Source organism: Delphinapterus leucas, chromosome 13 (genome assembly GCF_059928025.1).
Source record: "Delphinapterus leucas isolate spDelLeu-1000000601 "Yukka" chromosome 13, BTC_Dleu_Yukka2, whole genome shotgun sequence".
NCBI classification, from domain to species: domain Eukaryota; kingdom Metazoa; phylum Chordata; class Mammalia; order Artiodactyla; family Monodontidae; genus Delphinapterus; species Delphinapterus leucas.
Genome location: NC_143141.1, coordinates 60,688,372 through 60,713,705, shown reverse-complemented (window position 1 = coordinate 60,713,705; position 25,334 = coordinate 60,688,372). Strand labels below are relative to the sequence as shown.

The window sequence follows — 25,334 nt, the reverse complement described above, 5'->3', positions numbered from 1 at the left end:
GCCCGCCACTGCCAGGGTCCCGGGCTCCAGGGACAACTTCCGCGGGAGAACGCAGAGCGCGCCTGAGGCTGGTGCAACGTCACGCAGGCCTCTGCCGCCGCAGGCCCGCCCCGCATCCGTGCCCCTCCCTCCCCCCCCCCCCCCCGCCCCCGGCCTGAGTGAGCCGGTGCCACCGAAGCAGCTGCTCCTTTAACCCCGTCCTGTCTGAGCGAAGAACTGAAGCCCTTCAGCAACCTACACGCAGAGGCGGGCCAAGTCCAAAGCTGAGCCCCGGGAGCTGTGAGAACAAAGAGAAAGGGAAATCTCTCCCAGCAGCCTCAGGAGCAGCGGATTAAAGCTCCACAATCAACTTGATGTACCCTGCATCTGTGGAATACCTGAATAGACAACGAATCATCCCAAACTGAGGAGGTGGACTTTGAGAGCAAGGTTTATTATTTTTTCCCCTTTTCCTCTTTTTGTGAGTGTGTATGTGTATGCTTCTGTGTGAGATTTTGTCTGTATAGCTTCGCTTCCACCATTTGTCCTAGGGTTCTATCCGTCCGTATTTTTTTCTAATAATTATTTTTTATTTTAATAACTTTATTATATTTTATCTTACTTTATTTTATCTTTTCTTTTTTTCCTTCCTTCCCTCCTTCCATCCTTCCTTCCTCCCTCCCTCCCTCCTTTCTTTCTTTCTTTCTACTTCTACTAATTCTTTCTTTCTACTTTTTCTCCCTTTTATTCTGAGCCATGTGGATGAAAGGCTCTTGGTGCTGCAGCCAGGAGTCAGTGCTGTGCCTCTGAGGTGGGAGAGCCAACTTCAGGACACTGGTCCACAAGAGACCTCCCGCCTCCATATAATATCAAAAGGCGAATATCTCCCAGAGATCTCCATCTCAACACCAGCACCCAGCTTCACTCAACGACCAGCAAGCTACAGTGCTGGACACCCTATGCCAAACAACTAGCAAGACAGGAACACAACCCCACCCATTAGCAGAGACACTGCCTAAAATCATAATAAGTCCACAGACACCCCAAAACACACCACCAGAAGTGGACCTGCCCACCAGAAAGACAAGATCCAGCCTCATCCACCAGAACACAGGCACTAGTCCCCTCCACCAGGAAGCCTACACAACCCACTGAACCAACCTTAGCCACTGAGGACAGACACCAAAAACAACGGGAACTACGAACCTGCAGCCTGCAAAAAGGAGACCCCAAACACAGTAAGATAACCAAAATGAGAAGACAGAAAAACACACAGCAGATGAAGGAGCAAGGTAAAAACCCACCAGACCTAACAAATAAAGAGGAAATAGGCAGTCTACCTGAAAAATAATTCAGAATAATGATAGTAAAGATGATCCAAAATCTTGGAAATAGAATAGACAAAATGCAAGAAACATTTAACAAGGACCTAGAAGAACTAAAGATGAAACAAACAATGATGAACAACACAATAAATGAAATTAAAAATACTCTAGATGGGATCAACAGCAGAATAACTGAGGCAGAAGAACGGATAAGTGACCTGGAAGATAAAATAGTGGAAATAACTACTGCAGAGCAGAATAAAGAAAAAAAGAATGAAAAGAACTGAGGACAGTCTCAGAGACCTCTGAGACAACATTAAACGCACCAACATTCGAATTATAGGGTTTCCAGAAGAAGAAGAGAAAAAGAGAGGGACTGAGAAAATATTTGAAGAGATTATAGTTGAAAACTTCCCTAATATGGGAAAGGAAATATTTAACCAAGTCCAGGAAGCACAGAGAGTCCCATACAGGATAAATCCAAGGAGAAATATGCCAAGACACATAATCAAACTGTCAAAAATTAAATACAAAGAAAACATATTAAAAGCAGCAAGGGAAAAACAACAAATAACACACGAGGAAATCCCCATAAGGTTAACAGCTGATCTTTCAGCAGAAACTCTGCAAGCCAGAAGTGAGTGGCAGGACATATTCAAAGTGATGAAGGAGAAAAACCTACAACCAAGATTACTCTACCCAGCAAGGATCTCATTCAGATTTCAAGGAGAAATTGAAACCTTTACAGACAAGCAAAAGCTGAGAGAGTTCAGCACCACCAAACCAGCTTTACAACAAATGCTAAAGGAACTTCTCTAGGCAAGAAACACAAGAGAAGGAAAAGACCTACAATAACGAACCCAAAACAATTAAGAAAATGAGAATAGGAACATACATATCGATAATTACCTTAAATGTAAGTGGACTAAATGCTCCCACCAAAAGACACAGATTGGCTGAATGGATACAAAAACAAGACCCATATATATGCTGTCTACAAGAAACCCAATTCAGACCTAGAGACACATACAGACTGAAAGTAAGGGGATGGAAAAAGATATTGCATGCAAATGGAAACCAAAAGAAAGCTGGAGTAGCAATTCTCATATCAGACAAAATGGACTTTAAAATAAAGACTATTAGAAGAGACAAAGAAGGACACTACATAATGATCAAGGGATCGATCCAAGAAGATATAACAATTGTAAATATTTATGCACCCAACATAGGAGCACCTCAATACATAAGGCAAATACTAACAGCCATAAAAGGGGAGATCGACAGTAACACATTCATAGTAGGGGACTTTAACACCCCACTTTCACCAATGGAGAGATCATCCAAAATGAAAATAAATAAGGAAACACAAGCTTTAAATGATACATTAAACAAGATGGACTTAATTGATATTTATGGGACATTCCATCCAAAAACAACATAATACACATTTTTCTCAAGTGCTCATGGAACATTCTCCAGGATAGATCATATCTTGGGTCACAAATCAAGCCTTGGTAAATTTAAGAAAACTGAAATTGTATCAACCACAACGCTATGAGACTAGATATCAATTACAGGAAAAGATCTGTAAAAAATACAAACACATGGAGGCTAAACAATACACTACTTAATAACGAAGTGATCACTGAAGAAATCAAAGAGGAAATTAAAAAATACCTAGAAACAAATAACAATGGAGACACGATGACCCCAAACCTATGGGATGCAGCAAAAGCAGTTCTAAGAGGGAAGTTTATAGCAATACAATCCTACCTTAAGAAACAGGAAACATCTCGAATAAACAACCGAACCTTGCACCTAAAGCATTAGAGAAAGAAGAACAAAAAAACCCTCAAAGTTAGCAGAAGGAAAGAAATCATAAAAATCAAATCAGAAATAAATGAAAAAGAAATGAAGGAAATGGTAGCAAAGATCAATAAAACTGAAAGCTGGTTCTTTGAGAAGATAAACAAAATTCATAAACCATTAGCCAGACTCATCAAGGAAAAAAAGGGAGAAGACTCAAATCAATAGAATTAGAAATGAAAAAGGAGAAGTAACAACTGACACTGCAGAAATACAAAAGATCATGAGAGATTACTACAAGAAACTCTATGCCAATAAAATGGACAACCTGGAAGAAAGGGAAAAAATCTTAGAAATGCAAAACCTGCCATGACTGAATCAGGAAGAAATTGAAAATATGAAGAGACCAATCACAAGCACTGAAATTGAAACTGTGATTAAAAATCTTCCAACAGGGCTTCCCTGGTGGCGCAGTGGTTGAGAGTCCGCCTGCCGATGCAGGGGACACGGGTTCGTGCCCCGGTCCGGGAAGATCCCACATGCCGCGGAGCTGCTGGGCCCATGAGCCATGGCCGCTGAGCCTGCGCGTCCGGAGCCTGAGCTCTGCAACGGGAGAGGCCACAACAGTGAGAGGCCCGCGTATCGCAAAAAAAAAAAAAAAAAATCTTCCAACAAACAAAAGCCCAGGACCAGGTGGCTTCGCAGGCAAATTCTATCAAACATTTAGAGGAGAGCTAACACCTATCCTTCTCAAACTCTTCCAAAATATAGCAGAGGGAGGAACACTCCCAAACTCATTCTACGAGGCCACCATCACCCTGATACCAAAACCAGACAAGGATGTCACAAGGAAAGAAAACTACAGGCCAATATCACTGATGAACATAGAAGCAAAAATCCTCAACAAAATACTAGCAAACAGAATCCAACAGCACATTAAAAGGATCATACACCATGATCAAGTGGGGTTTATTCCAGGAATGCAAGGATTCTTCAATATACACAAATCAATCAATGTGATACACCATATTAAGAAATTGAAGGAGAAAAACCATATGGTCATCTCAATAGATGCAGAGAAGGTTTTCGACAAAATTCAACACCCATTTATGATGAAAACCCTGCAGAGAGTAGGCATAGAGGGAACTTTCCTCAACATAATAAAGGCCATATATGACAAACCCAAAGTCAACATCATCCTCAATGGTGAAAAACTGAAAGCATTTCCACTAAGATCAGGAACAAGACAAGGTTGCCCACTCTCACCACTCTTATTCAACATAGTTTTGGAAGTTTTAGCCACAACAATCACAGAAGAAAAGACAATAAAAGGAATCCAAATCGGAAAAGAAGAAGTAAAGCTGTCACTGTTTGCAGATGACATGATACTATACATAGAGAATCGTAAAGATGCTACCAGAAAACCACTAGAGCTAATCAATGAAATTGGTAAAGTAGCAGGATACAAAATTAATGCACAGAAATCTCTGGCATTCCCCTACACTAGTGATGAAAATCTGAAAGTGAAATCAAGAAAACACTCCCATTTACCATTGCAACAAAAAGAATAAAATATCTAGGAATAAACCTACCTAAGGAGACAAAAGACCTGTATGCAGAAAATTATAAGACACTGATGAAAGAAATTAAAGATGATACAAATAGATGGAGAGATATACCATGTTCTTGGATTGGAAGAATCAACATTGTGAAAATGACTCTACTACCCAAAGCAATCTACAGATTCAATGCAATCCCTATCAAACTACCACTGGCATTTTTCACAGAACTAGAACAAAAAATTTCGCAATTTGTATGGAAACACAAAAGACCCCGAATAGCCAAAGCAATCTTGAGAATGAAAAATGGAACTGGAGGAATCAGGCTCCTGGACTTCAGACTATACTACAAAGCTACAGTAATCAAGACAGTGTGGTACTGGCACAAAAATAGAAAGATAGATCAACGGAACAGGATAGAAAGCCCAGAGATCAACCCACGCACATATGGTCACCTTATCTTTGATAAAGGAGGCAGGAATGTACAGTGGAGAAAGGACAGCCTCTTCAATAAGTGGTGCTGGGAAAACTGGACAGGTATATGTAAAAGTATGAGATTAGATCACTCCCTAACACCATACACAATAATAAGCTCAAAATGGATTAAAGACCTAAATGTAAGGCCAGAAACTATCAAACTCTTAGAGGAAAACATAGGCAGAACACTCTATGACATAAATCACGGCAAGATCCTTTTTCACCCACCTCCTAGAGAAATGGAAATAAAAACAAAAATAAACAAATGGGACCTAATGAAACTTCAAAGCTTTTGCACAGCAAAGGAAACCATAAACAAGACCAAAAGACGACCCTCAGAATGGGAGAAAATATTTGCAAATGAAGCAACTGACAAAGCATTAATCTCCAAAATTTTAAGCAGCTCATGCAGCTCAATAACAAAAAAACAAACAACCCAATCCAAACATGGGCAGAAGACCTAAATAGACATTTCTCCAAAGAAGATATACAGACTGCCAACAAACACATGAAAGAATGCTCAACATCATTAATCATTAGAGAAATGCAAATCAAAACTACAATGACATATCATCTCACACTAGTCAGAATGGCCATCATCAAAAAATCTAGAAACAATAAATGCTGGAGAGGGTGTGGAGAAAAGGGAACCCTCTTGCTCTGTTGGTGGGAATGTGAATTGGTACAGCCACTATGGAGAACAGTATGGAGGTTCCTTAAAAAACTAAAAATAGAACTACCATATGACCCAGCAATCCCACTACTGGGCATATACCCTGAGAAAACGATAATTCAAAAAGAGTCATGTACCACAGTGTTCATTGCAGCTCTATTTACAATAGCCCGGAGATGGAAACAACCTAAGTGCCCATCATCGGATGAATGGATAAAGAAGATGTGGCACATATATACAATGGAATATTACTCAGCCATAAAAAGAAACGAAATTAAGCTATTTGTAATGAGTTGGACAGACCTAGAGTCTGTCATACAGAGTGAAGTCAGTCAGAAAGAGAAAGACAAATACCGTATGCTAACACATATATATGGAATTTAAGGGGAAAAAATGTCATGAAGAACCTAGGGGTAAGACAGGAATAAAGACACAGACCTACTAGCGAATGGACTTGAGGATATGGGGAGGGGGAGGGGTAATCTGTGACAAAGCGAGAGAGAGGCATGGACATATATACACTATGAAATGTAAGGTAGATAGCTAGTGGGAAGCAGCCGCATAGCACAGGGAGATCAGCACGGAGCTTTGTGACCGCCTGGAGGGGTGGGATAGGGAGGGTGGGAGGGAGGGAGACACAAGAGGAAAGAGATATGGGAACATATGTATATGTATAACTGATTCACTTTGTTATAGAGCAGAAACTAACACACCATTGTAAAGCAATTACACTCTAATAAAGATGTAAAAAAATTAAATTAAATTTAATTTAAAAAAAGACTACAATAAGATATAATTACACCTGTCAGAATGACTAAAATAATAAATTGTGATAACACCAAATCTAGAGGAGGATGTGGAGAAGTTAGATCACTAGTGAAAATGTAAGATGGCAGAGCCACTTTGAAAATAGTTTGACATTTCCTTTAAAACTAACAATAGACTTACACCAACAGAGCCAGCAACTACACTCTTGGGCATATAGCAGAGAAAGGAAAACTTGTTTTCACACAGAAATTTAGACACAAATGTCATAGTAGCTTCACTTGCAATAACCAAAAACTACCCAAATACCCTTCAATAAGTGAATGGTTGAACAAACTGTAGTACTGACAGCCCATGGAATATTACTCAGCAATAAAAAGTAGTGAACTGTTGATACAAGAAACATCTTGAATGAGCCTCAACAAAATTATGTTGAATAAAAAAAAATTTAAGTCAAAAGGATATATTTTGTATGATTCAATTTATGTGAAATTCATGAAATGACATAATTATAGAGATGAAGAACAGATTCGTGGGTACCAGGGGTTAGAAATGGGTGGGGGAGGAGATGGGTGAGGCTATAAAAAGCAAACATAGGAGTCTTGCAGTCGTGGTACAGGGAAGAATCTTAATTGTAATGGTGGTTATACTATGCTACATGCGTAACAAAATTGCATAGCACCACACACACATACACACACAAATGAGATGAATGAGTGCATATATTAACTGGTGAAATTGAACAAGCAGATTATGCCAATGTCAATCTCCTGGTTTTCATTTTATACTAGGGTTATGCCAGATGTTCACATTAAGAGAGGTTGGATAAAGGGCACACAGGACCTCCCTGGACATTTCTTTGCATCTTCCTGTAAATCTATATACGTATCTCAAGATAAAGATTTAAATAACTACTAGGGGGTAAGGGGAAGAGGGATAAATTGGAAGATTGGGATTGACATATACATACTACTATATATAAAATAGATAACTAATAAAGACCTTATAGCACAGGAAACTCTACTCAATACTCTGTAATGGCCTATATGGGAAAAGAATCTAAAAAAGAGTGGATATATGTATATGTATAATTGATTCACTTTGCTGTACACCTGAAACACAACATTGTAAATCAACTATACTCTAATAAGAATTTTCTTTAAGTTTTAAATAACGATGTCACTCCCTTCTGTAGTTATTTGTAGCTCTCATTATTCATAGACTAAAACACATTCATCTATGCGTATAAGGTCCTCCATTCCAACCTTATTTTTCATTAATTGTAGTTTTGCTGTCTTTCATCTTTTTATTAAGTATCCTAAAATGTCCACCATTTTTTAGATGTTTGCCTTTACATCTAGGATTACAGAAAAAGTATGCATGCAACCTAAGAATTCTCAAATTTGCTAGAGTTGGATATTCTAAACATATCCCATGGCCGTTTAGTAAATCTTTGCACTTCAAACCAAATTAATCTACCCATTAGCCACCCATTCTGGATACTGGAGGCTTTATGCAATTTCTCTAAAGAGAAAGGAAAGATGAGCTACTGTGATAAAGGCAATAGAAGAGTGAGAATTATTATAGCACATAAAGCATGGGAAGTAGTGAAAGGAGTCCATGGACCTAGGAAATACTCCTTCATTGTTGATTTTGCTCCTTAGTTTCCTATGGCTACAGTAAGTAACAAAGTATCACAAACTGCATGGCTTAAACAGAAGGAATTTCTGTCTCACAGTTCTGTTGGTAAAATCAAGGTGTTGGCAGGGCTGGTTCCTTTTGAGGGTTGTGAGGGAGAATCTGTCCCATGCCCCTCTGCTAGCTACCGGTGGTTTGCTGGTAATCTCTGGCAGTCCTTGGCTTGTAGAAGGATCACCCCAATCTTAGCCTTCATCTTCACACGACATTATCCCTGCATGCATGTCTCTGTGTCCAAATTTCCTTTTTTTTTTTTTTTTTTTTTTTTTGTGGTACGCGGAGCCTCTCACTGTTGTGGCCTCTCCCGTTGCAGAGCACAGGCTCCGGACGCGCAGGCTCAGCAGTCATGGCTCACGGGCCCAGCCGCTCCGCGGCATGTGGGATCCTCCCGGACCGGGGCACGAACCCACGGCCCCTGCATCGGCAGACAGACTCTCAACCACTGCGCCACCAGGGAAGCCCCAAATTTCCTTTTTTTATAAGGATAACAGTCATATTGAATCAGGGGCTTACCCTACTCCAGTATGACTTCATCTTAACCCATTATACCAGCAAAAACTCTATTTCCAAATAAGGTCACATTCTGAGGTACTGGGCGTCAGCAAGTCAACATATGAATCTGGGAGGAAAACAATTCAGCCCATAACACCCAGAAAGCACTAGTAAGGAAGAAAATGCTGTTCTTCCTTCCGTTTGAATGAATAGATAGTCTACAGGTCAATAGTGTGCCTGATAGCAGAGGGCACACAGAATTTGATGTGCAAACTGGGGCTTACTGTGAAGATTCCTATGCTCATCACATACGAAGACATTTAACAACTGCATGAGTGTGCCTGACACTCTATTAGCAGGTATTTGATGGCTTGCCAGATATGCAGGTTGGATCATCCTGAAAGCAAGCTGCTAATCACAAGGTAATCATATTCCAGGGTATACAGTTGACCCACCTTGTAGCTGACTTAGAGTCATAAATTATCTACAAAATTGTTCAATATGAGAAAAACACTTACTTCCTGGAAACAAGCCATAGTAGGTAAATAATTCATTTAACTTTTATAAGGGCCAAATTGCTTAATCTAGGCGTTGTAGCCAATTGTGGCCAGGTATTGTGAGAAGAAAGTGAATGTGGCCATTCTAAACACTGCCTAGGAATTGCTTAGTGGCTTTGGGGGGCAGGGAGGAGGATGAAACAGACTCTGAAAAGAAACCCTCTGCACAGTCCTCCTTCATCTCTAACAACCCAATCCTTTCATATATGTTCAGTGTGAATGAGTCAATCTAACCAGCTCCCAGGCACAAATTTGAAGTTACTGCCCAATAACTTCTGGTATCTGATATCTTCTGCATCTTAGAGCCTCAGTTTAAACTTCCGTTATAACATCCTATATGCATGCACGTTTATTTTCTACTGCATTTGACATAGAATCATCTGTGCTTTTTAGAAACATCCATCGCCTATTCTAGGAGTTTAAATTCATATCAAAATGTTACGTGAGACATCCACTCAGGGAAAAATTAGAATATGGAGAGGTTTCATGGGAAAGTGCCGTGTGAGAGAGGGCTTGGCTGATATACAGGAAATAGACTTGCAGAGATGACAAGAAATGACATTCCAAGGAAAGGAAAGAGAATTATGTGACTGAAGTCAGTGTGTCGTAAGTGGTAGAGCCCAGCCATGGAGCCTGGAGCCCCCTGAGAGTTCCTTGAGGAAAGAAGGAAGCAAACAGGCCCAAGTGGGATGAAAACCCATTGATTGAAAAACCAATCAGAAAAGAAGGGATGGCTGAAGGAAGGGGCTTGAGTCCAAATCCTTAATCTGCAGAGCAGCAGAACTTCAGGCTGGCATCAATATCCAAGAGATCCAATCTGAGGGGAGCAACTTAGAGTCCCAGCACAAGGTAGATATCCAAGTCACAGGGGAGGATGGTCTAACGAATTCTGAGAAAGATCCTGAGTGGGAACAGTTCTGTGTCATGGTGATGGAGACGCCACACATTCAGATTATGTGGGACACGAAGTTTCCCTCCTCTGAGTCAGGGTTGGAAGGATGGACCCAAGTTGCTCAAGCTGCCTGAGGTGGAACCAAGAGAAACCTTGGGAAAGGGGCATGACAACACCAGTATGCCCAAGTACATGTGAAAAGACAACATCCATCCTCATTATCACTATCATCACTGCCATTGTCACTAACGCTAAAGGAGCCATTTCCCATTTAGCAGGCACTTTTTAAAGCACTTTATACAATATTAATTCATTTAAACCTTACAAAAATCCTACTTATATCTTTTTTAAAGATGAGGAAACTGAGGTAAAGAGAGGTTAAGTAACTTGCCCGAGATCGCCATTTGAAAAGTAGCAGAGCTAGGATTCACACCTGGGAGGTCTTACTCCACAGTCTATGTGAAACCACCATAGCCTGCACTGCTTCCCTGATGTACCAGCAGAACTGCCTGCCTTGACTTCACTGTGGCTTCCTCCCTCCCACCTTTCTGCCTCAACCCCCTGAATTCCTGCCTCCTTATGTCACCACTTATGCTAACAAACAGTACTCTGGACTTGGTAACAAAGCTAGACAACCTGCATTCTGCAACCAAAAGGATTAGAAGAGGACAAGAGCAAGGCTGTAAAACAAACTGTGGGCTAGAATGAGAGGCCAACTGAGTGACTAACATAGCCCATTTCTCCTTCCTCTTCACTATAAATGCAGTAAAATCACAGTGATAGAGGCAAACAGGTCTGCAAACAAATGAATCAGTGCTTTAGCTGTGTATAAAACATGGCACACTATCTCCAACAGTTGTTGTCAAACAACTGTTTTCCTTGCTGGGTATATTAGCCAGCTCAGTCTTCCACAACAAAATAGCACAGACTGGGTGGCTTGTGAGAAACTTATCTCTCACAGTTCTGAAGGCTGGAAGTCCAAGATCAAGATATCGGCAGACTGGGTTTCTCTGTGAGCTCCCACCCCTCATGTCTCTTCCTCTTCTTATAAGGACACCTGTCGTATAGGACTAGGGCCCCACCCTTCTGACCTCATTTAACCTTAATTATCTCTTTAAAGACCTCATTTCCAAATACAATCACATTTGTGGGTTAGGGCTTCAACATATGAATTGGGGGATGGGAGGGGGACACAGTTCAGACCATAACACTGGACTTAAGTCATGTGTCTACAGAGTTTATAAGCCAAGGCTGCCTTTCAGGCATGGTTGAAGGCTCCTATAGATGGAGAGCCCCAGGTGGGTCTGCTCTGCACTGATGAACTCAGAAGTTGAGGTAATCACACAGGCTCTCAAGCCACTCATAAGTCCAGGCCACATGGAAAGTCTGGGGTCTTTTGCCACAAGTCCAAATGTAAGAGCTCTCCCACGCACTCCTAAATACTCCTATGTGTGTATATATATGTATATATATATATATATATATGTATGTATATATTTATTTATTTATGTGTGTGTATGTATATATATATGCACATATATATACACACACACATACATATATATCTACATTATAATACCACTCCATTAATGCGATAACAGGGAAAGGACATAATAGTTTTAATTCTTTTATTTTCATTTAATATGTACTGATTGGTATATTTCATAATATGGTACATGAATGTAAAGAAGAAATACAGGAAAAAAATTCTGGTCCCTACCTCCATAAAGTCTGCAGTAGTTCATTGGGGAACATAGTCCTTCTCTAACACATCTGATTTGCAACCAGCAGCAGAAAAAAATATTGAACAATATTAAAAAATTATATTGTTCTCAAATACAAAGTACATTTTTTTCTTCATACAATAAAAGTAAACTTTTCTCCTTAACAGCCTTCCATTTTCACAAGCCTAGAGAGAGAGCAGCAATTTTTAAATACCATTTAATTGATTTAAATGGCATACCACCTGGATTTCACAGCTTTTCTACTTTTGCTTATTCCCGAGGGGTGCCTTAAACCTAGTTGTGAGGTACAGTGACTGGACACAGGAAGGACCTCACAGGAAGTGAGGTCCTTTACAAAGCCAATCTTGTGATGCTAACAAGCCTCGTATCTGTGAGGAATACGGAACTGCTCTCAATTTTCATTCATCTTCAGATCAATCACTGAGCCCATGAAGGTCACTGGAGGGAACTGGTACCACCACTGTGACCATGTTTCCCTCTAAGTAGGAAACTGAAACAAGCAAAATGTCTTTAAGATTCAAGGGTAGATCTAAAGCACCGAAAGTCCCCTAGGGCTAATAGCAAATAGGTTAACCATGGGGAAAATTGGGGGTAATAAATTATAATGCAGTCAAGTGGGGAAGCTAAAGCTAATGTAAATTTAAGGTTGAGAAAGTAAACGTAGAATTGTCAGGGAATTCCCAACTTTATGTTCCATATTAGTTCAGCAATTTGACTAGCCTGCAGGAATGGTCTAGCAATATAGGTCACTTTACAAATGTAAATCATCCTAATTTAATTTTTCTGAGCTGGATTCCTTTTAACTGACCTGTTCGATGCTTACCTCTCCCCATTCCAAACCACTGGATACATGCTGATGTCACAGTAGTCTTCCAAAAGAGGGTGTCCAATCACGCTACTTCAGAGCTGCCTCTAACACATACAGCATCCTTAAGCAAATTAGAAAAATGGCACCCTCTCCTCAAGTTGAAAGTAAAAAAAAAAAAAAATGTGTGTGTGTGTGTGTACATGTTTTAGTGTACGAATGCACAAGCTGAACAGCTTGCCGTAGCCATACTCTCACCTGCTCACATGTCCCCCAGTACCAAGAATTCACTGGCAGTATGCATAGTAGATGCCCATGTGCATGTCTATACACACACTGAAACCTCAAGGTGAGATGCTATGGCAGGTACAGAGGTTGCTAGGGTGGAAATCAGGCCACCAAGATCAGTCGATGAGACGAACGCCAAGTGCTGTGAGACTGGGTACAGTGCATGCCAGCAGATACATGAGGGTGTCTATTGGAAGAGTCTTTCTTGCAGCCTCTGGCACTCAGCTGAGAGTCTTGAATCTCCGTCCCTGGACCACCTGCTCTCCAATAAGTCTCTACAGTGGTTCTCAAGGTGTGGCAGGGGCCCTTGAAGATTCCCAGGGTGCTTTCAAGGGACCACAGGTCAAAAGTATTTTCATAATAATATTAAGGCATGTTTTTCATTCTTAGTCATTTCATGAGTGTACGGTGGAGATTTCCAGAGGCTACACCACATGTGATGACCTTATCACTATGGAATACGTGCTCCTGTGTTATAAAAGTTTCACGGTGTTAATCTCTTATAGAGTAAATGTCAAAAGATATAACCCACACAAACAAAAGCTTTTTGGAATCCTCAATTATTTTGAGTGTAAAGAGATCAAAAGGTTGTGAACCAGTGAGTGAGTAGATGTCTACAGTGTGACCCGCACCCGCTAAGAAGTAGCAGCCATAGGTGGTATCATGATCACTGCCCTGTTGCTCAAAAGCTGTACTGGTTCAGGAGCAGTGAGGCAGCATGGAACCATCCTGGTTTTGGAGACAGGTCTATTTCAAACCCTAGTTTGATCAGTGATTAGTTTACGTGACCTAGTCATGTTACTTAATCTTTCTGAATATGAGGACCTGTAGGTGCAGCATTTGAAATCCTCCCCATTCTCCATCTATCACGCTGAGATTCTCAACCAAAAGAAACATACCCACAAGAACCAGTAGCAAAATAAGGAACAAATACCAATTTTATCAAAGTTGGACAAGTGCTCCAAACCCCAACTCTGCTAAAACGTGGATTGGAGAAGAAGGCGAGGAGTTCAAGCAAGACTTCCTCCCCCTGTTACCTGAACTCGAGAATGACCGGCTGTCTGAGCAGACTCCTAGTCTGTTCACCAAGCTACCTGGACAGCCTGCCCAGCCTGCCTTACCCACACAGGCACAGGGGACAAGCCCGTGGGTGCAGAGTATAGAAAGGGAAGGTACAGAGAAGAGCAGAAAGCATTTCAGAGTACTATAATTCTGCCCCCTGCGGAAGTGTGACCCAAGGAATATTTCAGACACTGACCATTGAGATTAGATATTTTCCCTTCAACAGGGAGCAGTGAGTAGTAGAGGTAAAAATACTAAGATAGCAATGGAAGGACCTCCTACTCCATAAAGATTATAATACCTCGCGACCTGGCACACATCAGTCACTCGAGAATGGTAATTAATAATAGCATATGCTGGGGTTAATAGGAAAAGAGTCTGAAAAATAAGACACTTGAAACCTCTACAGCCTCTGTTTTCCACCCTTATTTATGGGAGCATAAGGGACAGTGGAAGCTAAAATGTCCCACCTTCCCCCAAAGCAGGTGTCCCTTTGCTGTGTTCCTCCAGCCCCCTGATCATGCATTTGAAGTTCTAGGTGCTCCACCTTCTTTGAGGCTTCCAATTCAGTGGAATGGCAGCTCTTTTGACTTGAAAGTTCTACTGCAAGGTCCAACACAGTGGTCACTTCATGATACACAAAGATAATCATGACTTCCAGATTATTTGCCAAAAACAAAACAAAATAAAAACAGTGACTACTACCTCCTGTTATTAGCATGTCCTCAGTGTGGTAACTGAAGAGCCAGGAAAGATGTGAGACATACACAATCCACTTAAATACCTATGTGCCCCAGACCTGCCAGTTAGAGGAGATGAAGAAAAGAACTAAGGATAGACTCAAACCTTAAACTGGTTAACTGATTTCCATCTAGTGATAAAGCAACCTGGGTAGGAGTTATGGAATTTCATCTACCCACATCAAACAATAAGGTTAAAACATGTCACATAAGAAATAAAAAGGTCTTAACTTGGACTCCAGGCACTTAGGAGTCTTAGGAGTCTTAGGAGTCAAAAAAATGGCATTGATGGATGTGTCTTGGGCAAGACTCAACGTGGCCATAAGGAAAACCTCCCTGAATGTCTGCAGCCCCAGATCCAAATCTCTGGACAATTAGCCTTCTCAGCTAGCTGAGAAGTAACCCCAATTTGCTCAGGATGGTGACCCTGTCCTCAGTGGGTAAGGGTTTTTTAATTCTCAGAAGATTGAGAGAGAAATAGAGATGATAAAGTAATCAAGTCCATGGTATCAATATTTTTAAATTGCTTAGAACATCTGGTACATCAAAGCAACTGACATTAAAATATGGAACCAAATAAAATATGTAATTGAATAATTGATTTTTAGACTTATGGTTCAAGTTAAAAGGTATAAATGGATTTGCCTATGTTTGTATATACTATTAGAATATATTTTAGAAACTTGAGAATTACAATATTTATAAATTTTATTTACTAAATTAACCAGAGCATTTTAAGTACTTTAAAGTCATTTACTTGTTAGAGGCATCTAGCTCTTAAGAAGATCAAATCCATTCAAGTTTAAAATATTTAAAGGACTATAATTAATCAAGTTAATTAATAAATTCTTAAAGTGACTGGTAGCATTTACTAGATTTATACATAGAATAATAGTAATTAGGAATTGAATATAATAGTTCAATTTAAAATTTTTTCAGTGTATAATTTTAATATATCAAATTCTCACTTTAAAGACAGAAGTACCTGCAAATATTCTTTTCTGTGAATGACATCAGCTCCCAGTACTACTAAAATACAAATGCCATTTGTGATTCTGTGTTTCCTTTGACTCTGGGCTCTTGGCATTTTGTCTTTTGCAGAACATAACCCTGATCCATAAAGAACCAGCTGCCTTCAGAACAAGGAAGAATCATTTACATGCCAAATGTGAATCTATTTCCTTACTATATTTAATCTCCAAAAATGGCCTCATAAAATAATAAAAGTCCCAGTTCAAACTAGCATTTGATACTTCATTCCATTACCAAAAACTGTTACTACATAATTTATTGGCCTACAGAAAGGAAACGCCTTTTCTGTTTGGTTTTCAGCTCTCAGTAGATCAAGTTCTAGTTGTCTGTATCTCCATCAATATTAATCAAAATTACACAGAGACTCCCTCCGTGACTATGTAATTTTCTAGAAAGATTAAAACACATGGTTGCAGAATCAATTGTAAGTATTTACAAACTGGGTTCTATTGAAGTGTGGCTGACAAAAGACAGAACCGAGAAAAAAGGAGGAAATGTGCAGAATGTGGTAGAAACGGTAACATCATAAGGTGAGGGGTCAAGAGATACAACTGAGATATTATTGAAACATGAAGAATCAGAAATAGAGCTTTAGGTATATTACTTAAAGTTATAAAAGTTAACCAATAGGGCTTCCCTGGTGGCGCAGTGGTTGAGAGTCCGCCTGCCGATGCAGGGGACACGGGTTCGTGCCCCAGTCCGGGAAGATCCCACATGCCGCGGAGCGGCTGGGCCCGTGAGCCATGGCCGCTGAGCCTGCGCTCCGCAACGGGAGAGGCCACAACAGTGAGAGGCCCACGTACCGCAAAAAAAAAAAGTTAACCAATAAAAGAACTAAAATTATAAGTATAAATTATATACATATATAAGGATACACACCTGTATGTTTTTGTGCATGTATGTATCTAAAAACAGTAGGAAGAGGATAGGAGAAATGAATAGGTTTAAACCTTTTAAACCTATTTAAACCTTTGATTTAAAAAATCAAAGAGAAATTATATATATTATGTATAATAAACATATACTATATATCATTAATATAAATCAAAAAATATGAACTGGCACACATTACCTGGAACATCACCGTTCAATACAGTAGCCACCAGCCACATGTGGTTATTGAACGTTTAAAATGTGTCTAATGCAAGTTGAAATGTGCTTCAAGTATGTTACACCACAAATTTTGAAAACGATATAAAAATGTAAAATATCTCATTAATATATTATATGGTGAAATGATAACGTTTTGGATATACTAGGTTAAATAAAATGTATTATTAAAATAAGCTTTATATGTGCACTTTTAATTTTTTAATGTGGCTACTAGATCATTTAGAATTATAGTTGTGGCTCACATTATATTTCTATTAGGACGGCTTTAGAGTTTTGATATTAAACATCAGTAGAACTGAAAATACAAATAAAGGAGTTGGCCTCAGGGAAACACAAGTGAGGGAAAGAGACACATGAGGTGGAAGCCAACTGCTTTTTACCAGAAATTCTTCTATACAATTTTAATTATCTTAGGCATACATTACTTTGCAGAGACTGTGAAATGTTTATACAAATTTAAAATGAAAGGGAGAAAATAACGAGGTCACAGATAACGGTTTCAAAAAAAAATAGAGATGGAAGGGCACAGGGTGGTGGGGAAGGAGGGAATGTAGCTGGACAATGTCCATATGCAGGATGGGATCACAAGGCCACTTTATGGGTCAGTGTGACAGCATTAGGTATCATTGTGGGCAGGTCTGTCCACAGCTTTCATGAACAAAACATATTCACCACTTCTTACTAAAGATCATCCTAGTCTCCAGTCCTCACTCTTATGATGACTAGTAGGAATACCCTTCTCTCACCCCACAGCCTGACAGCCAAAGCATCCTCACCACTGTTGTAAAAATCATCATGTCTTTTCCAATTTCCTGATGGCTCTTGGCATCCAAAGTGATCTTGAGGTCCCAAGTCAACACGTCCCTCCTATAACCCCATTTTCTTTACCAACAGGAAATTCAGTGTTTCTAAAAGGGTCTTCCTTCATCAAGCTCTCAATTACAGCTAGTTAAGTGTATCTACCTCTGAGTCCATAAGATTTGGACCTCTTAATGCTTTCTCACACGGTAAACACAGTATCCCAGTGCCTAAGATAGTAAGAAGGTCAATCCATACAGTAAACACATTCCTGCAACAAAATGTTTTTGAGGACCTGCTTGTACTGAGCTCTGTTCTAGGTACGAAGGATAGCAACGAGGGAAAAAAAAACATCCTCTGCACTCTTGGAACTTACATTGTAGTGGGAGAGACAAATAACAAACAACTAAAGGAATATACACATAACACAATGCTAAGTGATTATAAGTGCTGTTTTATATTTTTATCACTGTATAAGAAAAATATGCAGATTGTTGGGATAGACGGTGATGGGGTTGGACAAGGAGGTGACTATTTTAGAGAATTCCTTCTGAGGAAGTGATATGGAAGGAACCCCTTGGATAATGGAAAGGGCTCGGCTATGCAGAAATCTGGGAGAAAGGGAAAAGATGTTCCATGTAGGGAATGGCAATGGCAAAGGGCTTCAGATGGGAATGTACTCAATGGTCCAAAACAGCAAGAAGACATGTGGGGATGGAGAAGAGTGAGTGAGGAGGAGAGGAAGATGAGGTACAGAGACAGCCCACCTCCTATCTTACAGGCCCTTGCGGGCCCCGGTAAAGACTTTAGATTTTATTCCAAATAGGATGAACTCTACCAGAAGATTTGGAGCAGAGAATGAATTTGCAGGACTTTTGACTTCCTAATTTTCTTGTGGAATTATAATCAATAGATCCTTCCCACTTTTCTTTCTCCACGCTTAACGATAGTGAAATGAAAGAATTAAATCAGAATTCTTTATTCACCGTAAATGTGGATGACCCTGGACCAACAAATAACTATCTGTAGGGTGGTATTACTCTCCACAAGGCTCTACGCCCTTTGCAGGGGAATTTAAGTTTCATATCTAATTTCTTGAGTTAACAAATATTTATTGAGCTCTTTCTATAGACCAGCCCTGTGCTAGGCACTTGTCTATTTCATCCTCATAACAGCCCTGTGACAGTGATAAGATTATCCTATTCCATATTTGAACAAACAGGCCTGGAGATTAAATGACTTGTCTAAGATTTTAAGCCAATAAATGACAGAACCTAGATTCACACCCAGGTTTCCTGAATGCAGAGCTCCACCTCACATTGTCTTTTTTTATAGCCCTCTTATCAGCCACAATGCGTTTTTCTAGCATTTTAAAAGGCAAACATCAAAATGAATAATCTAGGGCTTCCCTGGTGGCGCAGTGGTTGAGAGTCCGCCTGCCGATGCAGGGGACACGGGTTCGTGCCCCGGTCCGGGAAGATGCCACATGCCGTGGAGCGGCTAGGCTGTGAGCCATGGCCGCTGAGCCTGCGCGTCCGGAGCCTGTGCTCCGCAACGGGAGAGGCCACAACAGTGAGAGGCCCGCGTACCGCAAAAGAAAAAGAATAATCTACTTGGAGGTAAATAATGGTAACTGCTGTCAGCTCCTGACAGTAAAATAGAGATTCAGCAAATAGAATAATTTGCTAGCAATTATGCATCTTGGTAGTGGCCAAGCTGGGATAATTATTAGATTTTCCCAAATGCTCCCATTGTTAGCCAGCCCCGTCTTTGAAATTCAAAAGTAGAAAGACATAAATTAAACCTAAGAATGAATACGGATTTCAAAGTAATAAAGGTTAATTAAGCTCTAGACATGCTCCCCCCCCCAAAAAAAAACAAACTGCACAGCACCTGCAAAAATGAGAATATTCAAAGAATGCTTCCAAAGTAGAGATGTGGAGAAGTATATTATGAAGTAGAGGCAGCAACTGAGTGGGTGGATGGTCGTGGATGAGCAGGAAGCCTTGTACCATCCCAGGCGAGCACATTGATTCTATTGGGTAATTAAGGTTCCTACAGATTAGTCATTACAAACTGTTTCCCAGGAGAAACTGTACTTTAAATTGAAAGTGTATTTATCTTGTGCTTTGCCTGTGATTCCTCAATAAGATTTGTGTCATATTGATCGGGATACATCAATCCTGAACACAGGTGGTGAAAAAAATGTTTGATATTCTTATTAAGACTTACAAAAATAATATATCGTATATGGCTGTTCATACCACTCCGTTCAAGCAATGTCACTGCAGTAAATGGAGAAGAAAATTCTATTACAGCAGTACATGCTTTACTGCACTAATATTTTCCTTTCAGTTTTAAGCTATACTGGAAAACAAACTGGACCTTTCAGGAATCATTTGTTTTAGCCTTTGAAGAGAGGACTGATTTTTTTTTTTTAACATCTTTATTGGAGTATAATTGCTTTACAATGGTGTGTTAGTTTCTGCTGTATAACAAAGTGAATCAGCTATGCATATACCTATATCCCCCTATCTCCTCCCTCTTGCGTCTCCCTCCCACCCTCCCTATCCCACCGCTCTAGGTGGTCACAAAGCACCGAGCTGATCTCCCTGAAAAGCACTGATTTTTTAACACTGGAGCATATAATCAACTTTTAGAAACATTCAAATCAAAATGATCTCTGAAAGGCAATTTGTCAATATTTCATTTGTCTAACCTCTGGATATTAAATTGTTTAAGTTTTTTCCCAATCTTCTATCTCACATATAAAGTCATTTCCTTTAGAATTATGTCATCATTTTAAAATTGCCAACTTACGATGTTTTTTATTTCCTATTCCAGTTACAAAATTAAAATACCTATGTAACAAGGTAAAGAATTAAGGAGGATTTAAAAATTTTAATTGCATAATTAAAATGATAATGGCTTTGATGTAAAAAATAATTATGGAACTAAGAACTGAACTAAATGACTCAGAGATTAAGTCTCCTTGTACCTTTTGATATTGTCATCCCCAATACACGGCCTTTCCCAGAAAGTTAAAGAGAATGTGGAAGACTGCACAGTGGGTTTTACGATCAGGGCTACAAATAGCATACATTACTCCCAATCGTATTTCACTGAACAAAACCCAGGTACTAAAAAAAAAAAAAAACAAACCCAGGTACTTGGCCCCAAACCAAATGCAAGGAATAATGGTCAAGGCAGTTTTTCTGTGTGCCCAGGAAAAGGAAATGGGACTTATTAATATCTAGTAAGTCTCTAATACAAAGAAAAAAGTTAAAGTTAAATTATACAATGGTAAGGTACTCAGATTTCCTTCTATAACTTCTAAAAGTGGTTCAAAGCGTTATCCCAGAATTCATTTAAATGTATACTTTTTTTTTAGCCTTATGAAGAAAATTCATGAGCAGTTGGCACCACCCCAAAAAAAGCCTTTACTGCTGGTATTCTGAAATGTAAGCAAGACTCTGAATCTATGGCTCACTCATCTCAGGAAGCAGTTTTTTAAAAGCTGATGAAGATAAAGTCCTGGATACATCAAACTTGTCTAGTACCAACTCAAGCCCAACCTCCAACAGTGAACTGCCACCTCACTCTCAACTCCGATTCTATGGTTAAATTTAGAGAACAGCACTTTATATGTCCAACTATGCTGCTGAGTTCTAGGTCAATAGGAACATTCTAGAAAAAAACTGAAATATATGCTGACTCTATGATGTCCTTTGATACACTTAGCAGAAAGGGAGAAAAGTACCAGATGCAGGTACAAAGACCAACAGGACTGTGAATGGTGGGCACAAAACAGCCCTGAATTTCTACCCCTGGGCCTACTTTCAGATTCTGAATCAATTCAATGCCTGTGCCCAGATTAGTTAACAGTGCTTTGTGGAGAATGGAAATAGGTAGCTAATTACAACTTTTATAACAAAATGTGCAATGCCATAATGGATGCTGCCTCTTCAAGTAATGAGTCCCCCCTCACTAGAAGGATTCTAACAGTGAGAGTATAACTGTCTGATGGAATGCCATAAAGGCTTCATCAATGAGTAGAAAGCCTAAATGATACCAACCAAGGCTCAGATTTCAAGATTTCATGCACTCAAACCCCTCTGCTATATAAAAAAAGAAAAAAAAAGGGATCATGTACCAAGCCACACCTCCAGCTCTGTCATCAGTGTCCTTGATTCAACAATTATGTATGAAAGGAAAAAAAAAATTGACCTTAAACTACAACCTAATTCAGTGTTTTGTTTCTCTCTCTTCAAATAGTTTTACTAGCCACCACTTCCTTATAATAAACAAATCCAGAGTATTCCATTTAAGTCATTTTTAACTCAAAATAACATTCAGTTTTGCCACCCAAGGGGTATCAAAGGTAATTTATACAGAGAAATGGATATAGAAAATGAAAGTACATGACAGACCTAGAGTCTGTTATACAGAGCGAAGTAAGTCAGAAAGAGAAAAACAAATACTGTATATTAACACATATATATGGAATCTAGAAAAATGGTACAGATGTACATATTTGCAGGGCAGAAATAGAAACGCAGACGTAGAGAAGGGACATGTGGACACAGCGGGGAAGGGGAGAGTGGGATGAACTGGCAGATTAGGTTTGACATAAATACACTACCATGTGTAAAATAGATAGCTCGTGGGAACCTGCTGTGTAGCACAGGGAGCTCAGCTTGGTGCTCTGTGATGACCTAGATGAGGTGATGGCAGGGTTGGGGGGGCGGGTGGGGAGGTCCAAGAGGGAGGGGATGTATGTACACATATAGCAGATTCACTTCATTGTACAGCAGAAACTAACACACCATTGTAACGCAGTTATACTCCAATAAAAAAAGAAAGAAAAGAAAATGAAAGTACAAGTATAGTAAACCATACTTCCAGAGGTATGGTTTTCAAAACTTATGCTTAAAGATCCAAGATTACTGATTTTTTAAGAATCTGGGTATATAGTTATACCATAATTATATGGTATACATACATATTTAAGTACCCAGAGTACCATAGATTGAATCATCAGGTTTTTAATGGTTAAACCAAGTTAAAACTAGAAATGGTAGAAAACCTTGATCTCAAATAAAAAGACCAACAAGCTCCAAAGCCTAGGGACTAGTTCTTGTTAGCATCATTGGAATTAATAATTCCAAGAGGGAAAAATACAGCCATGACACTAAATTAAACTTGGTGTTTCTTGCTGACTAAACTCTGCCTGTTGCTGTTAAAAATGCTTGTTCCTTATCTAGTAAAACATCTGCTTTCTGATGCTAAAAGCGGGATCCTGAGGGAAGTAGTGATCTTTCCCAAGGCAACTTGATTAATAGTAGGCTTCCAAATTTTAACTAGAAGACATTTTGATGAAGCCAGCAGTATTGAATAATTGTTTCCACAAATAATCTTGATATATATTTCCTTTCTCTCCAGGATTTTAGACAGTGGGACTCTGAGATGCACTGTTTATCTGCTGCACAGCTTTTGCTCCTATAGTTAACCCACTATAAGTCAGTGGTGCTCAATGACTACCCACACACCTAGGCCATGTGCTGCACATCATCCTTCACTCACTGGTTTCTAGGGGAGAAATCATCTGAATGTGGAGAAATAATAAAACAGACATAACATTTAAAACAAGGACCAAAATGTTATTCCCAGGAGTTAATTTTATTGCAATAAAGTGAAAATGCAAGAATAAAACTGTATTCTCAAAGACACAGAGGTGGGCAATTGAGAGCTGCACAAGATATAAAAATTATTGTTGATAGTGAATAAGCTTTATGCAAGGTGAGGAGAAGATACAAAGGACAAAGCAAGGCTTTTAAAAATAAGGTAGAGCTGATGGTGGCTTGAATACATAAAATAAGCCCTTACAACACAACAGAGGAGGTAACAACAGAAAAGAGAGATACAGAGGAGAAAAGGAAATGGGGGCTGGGAGTGGAGGAGATAGAAAGTCTGTGGAATTAGGAATTACAAGACCTGAATTCACGTCCCTGACCTCTCCTGGCCATGTGATCTTGAGCAATTCTCAACATCATCATCGTTATCATCGTCATAACAAGCTATAACTTATAGAGAACTTAAAACAAACTCAGCCCTTTACACAGATTATAGATTATCTCCTTTAATCCTCACTGCAACTTTATAAGCAAGATCCTATTATCCCCACTTTATAGACAGAGAAACAGATTCAGAAAACTTGAATAATCATCCCAAGGCTTTACAGTTAGTAGATATCAGAACCAGGGGTTTTCCCTGGCTTGAAAGCCTATGTATAATTTGAAAGCATCCACCCTTTCCACATGGTGGGACACCTCCTCCTAAGTGTAACCTCTCAGAACCTCAGTCTCTTCATCTAGAAAGGGATTATTGTAATTCCTTCTATAGTCACATGATGATGTGTATCTGTTGTCTTTTGCCAGAGTAACCTAATCTGTTATTTCTCCTGGGTCCATGAGGAGGCTAGGCAGTCTGCTGATCTTGGCTGGACTAGATGGGACAGTTTTAATGGTCTGAGCATGTGCCTGGCGGTCAGCTGGTTGTTGGTGATCTAGCATGGCATCACTGGGATAACTGGTTCTGCTCCCTGTGGCCTCTCATCTCTAATAGGCAAGTCCAGGTTTGTTCTCATTACAGAGACAGAGAAAGCATACAAGTCCTCTTGTATCCTAGGGTCAGAACTGACATTACATCACTTACACCATATTCTGTTAGCTAAGTAAATCACAAGACCAGCCTAGGTTCAAGGGTTGGGGAAACAGACTCCAAAATCACACTTCAAAGGGCATGTATACATGGAAGAGTGCAGAGGTAGGGCCATTTTGCAATCACTCTATCATAGGATATATGTAAATATGCTTTATTAACTACAAACTGCCACACCACTGGCTCCCGATCTAAAACCCACTCTTCTTGAAAAGCACCAGCCACTGCCACCAATCCAAGGACAACTTGTTTTCATAGCTGTCATCTCTTCCAGCTGAGCTTGTAGAAAAGAGCTAGACAAAACCATATAAGGAGAATTAGTGTATCAGGTTTTTCTTATGGTCTCTAAATTCACATAAGATTTTTCCCTATGCCCTTACCCCAAGACTCCATCCACACTTGCATTCTATTAAATTGGAAATTTTTCCAGAATTAAAAATCAAGGAAAATAATTTCCAAGCTTGGTGTTATTTATTCTTGGCCTTTCTGAAATTGTACATTCCATCAATTTTGTTACTGGAGTATCATGCTTTCTTCCTAAGGTAAAATCCCAAATGTTAAATCCCAAATTCATAGTTAAAATGCTTTAAAACCACACTCTATGGGTCCCTAAGAGTCATAGTCTGGGAGGGCATCAAACCAGCAGTGGGATTCTTATTAAGCCATGAAATTTACTGTGATTTGGACAAAAAACTGCTGTAACCAGAAACTCCAAAGATTATCTCTTTTCTGTCTCAGAAATATTTTATATATATTTTTAAGTCCCCCATGAACCACAATCACATGAGCCTGCGAAAGGATGTCCACC

General features: G+C 39.6%; 1 long non-coding RNA gene across 4 annotated transcripts in view; it reads right to left on the bottom strand.

The window, feature by feature from the left end:
* The window catches only part of LOC149747768 (uncharacterized), a 145,518-nt gene that overhangs the window by 5,468 nt on the left and 114,716 nt on the right, over positions 1-25,334 (bottom strand). For 3 of the 4 annotated variants that reach the window (XR_016395460.1, XR_016395464.1, XR_016395463.1), the window contains one exon: positions 11,552-24,819. The exons of the other annotated variant lie outside the window; for it this stretch is intronic. This is a non-coding gene — a long non-coding RNA (uncharacterized LOC149747768). Of the gene's footprint in view, positions 1-11,551; positions 24,820-25,334 lie in introns of those variants that run through there. 4 annotated transcript variants of the gene reach the window in all.